This window comes from Paramormyrops kingsleyae, chromosome 24, assembly GCF_048594095.1.
Source record: "Paramormyrops kingsleyae isolate MSU_618 chromosome 24, PKINGS_0.4, whole genome shotgun sequence".
NCBI lineage: Eukaryota > Metazoa > Chordata > Actinopteri > Osteoglossiformes > Mormyridae > Paramormyrops > Paramormyrops kingsleyae.
The window spans coordinates 17,786,438-17,791,588 of NC_132820.1; the positions used below are offsets into that span (position 1 = coordinate 17,786,438).

At 43.1% G+C, this 5,151-nt stretch overlaps 1 long non-coding RNA gene across 1 annotated transcript; it reads left to right on the plus strand.

Annotated features, from left to right (window-relative positions):
* Positions 1 to 228: 228 nt before the first annotated feature.
* Positions 229 to 4,565, plus strand: LOC111856906 (uncharacterized). Its single transcript, XR_002841259.2, has 3 exons — positions 229 to 1,366; positions 2,968 to 3,036; positions 3,644 to 4,565. It is a non-coding gene; the product is annotated as an uncharacterized lncRNA (long non-coding RNA).
* Positions 4,566 to 5,151: the final 586 nt, after the last annotated feature.

Here is a 5,151-nt window from a genome sequence, read left to right on the forward strand (position 1 = left end):
TCCATGATGCAGAGGTTGGACAAGTAGTTATGAGAATTTCAATTCTGATCTGAGAAATGTACCAATGTGACTGAGAAAAACTGTAATCCCATAAATGTGTATGTCGTTACTTTCCATTTAGCCCACATCATGTGGATTTAGATGGCGTCGCTAGTGGCGACGGAAGGAGTTTGACATTAGGGGAACCGAATTGGGGAGGGGGGGGGGGGGGGTGTATAACATGACATCACAGTGGGCACTGTGATAAGACTAACATTATTTAGGGGACAGTTTAACTTCTAAACATAACTAAAAAAAAATAACTGACAAAATGAGCTTGTCTGATAGAAGAGTACAGTCTTTTGCCTTGTCCACACGTACATGGGTATATTTTAAAACATACCTTTTTCTACACGTCTTGGGCTTTTGTCCACACATAAACGGCATCTCAGGTCACTGAAAATGGAGCTTTTGCAAAACTCCATCCAGGGTGAAGATATTAAGAAACTCCATTTTCAGCGTCGACATGTAGACAGGGAATTTGTTAGCTATACATTTCATCCTCACTGCATGCGCTGCAAATTAGCCCCAGTAACATGCAGGTTCACAATGAAAGATAAGGAACATGCTATTTTGTAATTATTTATTTTTGAAAAAAGTTGGGGGGGTCCCCCCACCCCCCTATTTCCAACAGCCCCTGGTGTAATGGGGTTAAAGTGTTCACGGTTTTTGCACTGAAAGGGCACCTACAGTGCATGGAAAAAGTACTGAGCCCCACTTCACTGTTAATGATCAGATTTGTGTCACGACTTGAAGGACAAAGGACTCGAAGGCAGGCATGTCGGTGGAACAGAAAAGGGGTTTTATTGAACTAACTCAATAAGGACATTAAATAAACTAGATCACAGGGTATCAATAACAGGAGGACTAGAAGAAGGAACAGCACAAGTAACAGGAAGGTTTGAAGTCAATGACCGTACTGGGGTACACAACTCTGGGAAGCACATATATACAAGACTAATGAGGGAGCTAGTGAGAGGCAGCTGGGACTGATTAACACAAGGGTTTTGGAATGAGAAGCAAAGCAAACGAGTGACAGGCCTGGCTTGTTGGGGCCGTGCTAGAGAGGAGACAGGGGGGTCAGGTGAACACGGCGGGCAGGGCGTGGTGCTCTGCCTGAATTACATATGAGAGATACACATATTCTTCTGGTCAGTAATTTTATTGCAGACTCATGGTCTCACAATGAATTTTAAAAATCAAAATCAATTATTTGTCAGCAAATCCTTCAAAGAGATTAAAAAACTGCTTGCTTAAGCATTCCACCCAGAGCATTAGTATGTGGTATCGGCACCCTTCCCTGCAACAACAGCGCTAAGTATTCTGGGTAAGTAGCTACCAGCTTTCTACATCATTCAGGAGTGATTTCTGGTTATTCTTCATGGCTGACTTCCTCTAGGTCTTTCAGGTTGTGTAGATGCCGCTTGCCAACTGCAGTTTTCAAAGAAAGCCACAGCTTCTCTATAGACGATAGACCTGCACTTTGCCATGGTCACTGCAGCACGTTCAACTTTTTGCTTTTACAATTTTGCTTGATTGCAAATGTCATTTGAGAACCTTGTGGTTTGGGTCATTCCCCAGCTGAAAGCTTAACCTTCAGTCTTGTAGACTGATGCTCCCAGTACAGTGGTACCTCAGCTCTCAAACTCATTAGAACTTGAATTTCTTAAAAGTCGAACCAAGCTGTTCGGAAAAAAATTACCTAGTACTCCATCTGAATCTCAGAAGTCAAACCGTGAACACCGACCTAAGATAACTTGTACATGCGGGGAAATGAGTCACGTGGCACGTCTCTCAGCGGAAACAAAGGGTAATGCTTCAGTCTCAGCCTCGCATTCGCTGTGATAGCATCGTACATGTTTACACAAGCTGAATACATATATTTAGACAGTAAAAATACATTTAGACAATGATAGACAGTAACAGTAATTATTATTATATAATAAAATACATTTTAAAAGAATGTTTTCTTATTAATTATTTAAATATTAATAATACGCAAAATGCAGACGGACAATACAATGACTGGACTGGGGAAACAAACTGAAACGCAGACAAAATACAGAGGGCTCTTGACAACCAGAAACAGCTGATCACACAGGGATTCCACACGGGGTTAACAGGGGTGTGGCACGCGGAAGGATTGGATGATCGAGGCAGGACACATTTTTTTTTAACTTTACACATTGGATACATTTATTTTCTTTCTTTACAAATTACTGTTTTGATAAATGTGCTTAGGTGTGTTTAGTACAGTATATGCTCTTGTTTTATCCTGTTCATTTTAAATGCTAAAAAAACATATTTAGGTGTAATTTTTTGGGACAGATAAAAGGCATCCCTGCCATAGAATGCATGCCGGTGTTCTGACGAGTTGAGCTTTTAGGGGTTTTTTGGGGGTTAGGGTTTTAGGGGTTTTTTGGGGATTAGGGTTAGGGTAAGGGCTATCATTCAGCACTACGGTAGCCTAACTTGACAAAGTAGCTCAACTCGTTTCATTCGGTCATTTAGAGACAGGCATGCATTCTACGGCAGGGATGCCTTTTTCGGCATAACATCTCCATTGCATGATTCTGTCACCATCCTGCTTCACTGTAGTAATGGTGTTACAGATTTTTTTTAGATTGCTTTAATGCATTTCTCTTCATATTTGCACTGACATTTTGACAGTATATCTAAGCATTTTAACTCTCATGGGTTAAACGATGCTAAGTGTACTTTTCGTCTTAGTGGCACTGACTAATTCATTGGTGGAATTATTTGCTTTTGATAAGTGAGTTATTTACTTTGGGTGTGATATGGCCTTTTGTGTTAAGCCATAGTCTTGTGCTATATGCATGAACTGTTTTGAGACATGTTCTTAGTCTTGAGAATGATATGTTTCATGAAAAATGCCAACACAATCAAAAGCTGTAATTGTCATTTCAGAAATGCTCCAAAGCAACGGAGAACCGTAATACCCTGGACCTACAACATTGGATGTAGATGTTCTGCAGGGTAGGCAGTTCTGTCCCGGTGATTGCTCCATATCGCCCTCTGCAGGGCTCTGGGGTCCTCTGGGCTGCAGCTGTTGTACCAACCAGTGATGCTATTAATCTGAAAGAAAACTGCTGGTTTACAGTGGCTGGACCGCAGCCTGGATCTGGCTTACGGTACTTTTGGGTCAGTTGTGGAAGGGAAAAAATGGATTTCACTGAACTCCCCAAGTCCAATAGATGATTTTTTTTGTGTGTGTCAGACTGAACGGTCAAATGTAGTCGTACCACCATGTCACTGTGTTTTACGGTGCCAGGTTTCCTTATGTCAAAGTGTGAAGAGCCTAAATATTCAATTATAATATATGACTAATAATGTTTGTTATTATCATATAATGGTTGTTTTTAATAGATGTTAAAGCAGATGGCACGGTGGTACAGTGGTTAGCATTGTTACCTCCTACCTCTGAGACTAGGGTTCGAGTCTCTGCTGTGTGTGGAGTTTGCATGTTCTAACTTCTGGTTTCCCTCTACAGTCTATCAGAATCACTGATGCTCAGCACTGAGGGGTCCTCTGCTTATTGCTATTCACCCTGATGACACGCGACTGCTCTGTTGCTCATTTGCAGACAACACTACAGTGGTGGGTCTGATCAGCAACAGTGATGAAACCGCAAACGGGCAAGAGACAGAGCGGCCGGCAGGGTGGTGTGCGGACGATATCCTGGCCCTGAATGTGGAAAAGGCCAGTCAATGGCTCCAACTTCCTCAGAGTCCACGTATCAGATGACCTCTCCTGGATCAACAGCATCACCTTCCAGAGCAGGAAGGCACCACAGCGCCTGCACTTTCTCCACTGCCTCTCCCCTCCAGTTCTCGCAGCTTTCTACCGAGGGGCCTTAGAGACCATCCTAATCAGCTACATCACTGTCTGGTACGGGAACCGCAAGTCCCTCCAGCAGGACAGCAGAGAAGATAATAGGTACCTCTCTACCCACCCTCACGCACATATACATCAAACACTGCAGCAGTGCCCCCAGGCCAGCAGGCTTCTCAGCTCCCACCTACCCCATAAATGCTGCTAGATGCTCATTTGCACTGCACTGTTTCTACTATTTGCATAGTCTGTTTACATGCACTGTATTGTGGCTGTTGTTGCACTTTGTTGTGCATTGTCTGTGCTGTTGTTTTGGCTGTATGCTGCTCTGTAGAAACACACGTGTGTGAAGTGACACTAAAGTGACTTAACTTGAAATGCTACAATAGCCCCATCCTTTAGGTGCTTATCACACTGCACTGCTGTACACTGCATCCTCCCCGTGCATCGTGGCTGGTCTCACGGGCACTGGAGGTCCCCCACCAGTTCCTTCGTCTTGCTGACTCTGAGCTGTAGGTCATTCCTCCAGCAGCCTGTAATACCTGGACTCATCTCCATTGCTGATGCACCCTGAGACGTGCAATCCTGGAGCTTCACAAACTGTTGCCTGATATTTCTTCATTATTATTTTATTCTTTTTTGTTATCCATAACGAGAGCCTAATTTGTGCCAGATCCGCCCGGGTCCTCTCTGTTTTTGACTGTCTGTATTCGGGCACCTGTTTGCACAAATCTGCAGCTCTCTGGTTAAAAAACAATAACATAAAATTAAAAATAAATGAATAAATACAAACACTGAACAAAAATATAAACGCTACACTCTTGTTTTTGCTCCCATTTTTCATGAGCTGAACTCAAACATCGGAAAATTTTTCTACATACACAAAAGACCCATTTCTCTCAAATATTGTTCACAAATCTGTCTAAATCTGTGTTAGTGAGCACTTCTCCTTTGCCAAGATAATCCATCCCACCTCACAGGTGTGGCATATCAAGGTGCTGATTAGATAGCATCAATATTGCACAGGTGTGCCTTAGACTGCCCACAATAAAAGGCCACCCTGAAATGTGCAGTTTGATCAAACAGCACAATGCCACAGATGTTGCAACCTTTGAGGGAGCGTGCAATTGGCATGCTGACTGCAGGAATGTCTACCAGAGCTGTTGCCCATGAAATGCATGTTCATTTCTCTACCATAAGCCGTCTCCAAAGGCGTTTCAGAGAATTTGGCAGTACATCCAACCGGCCTTACAACCGCAG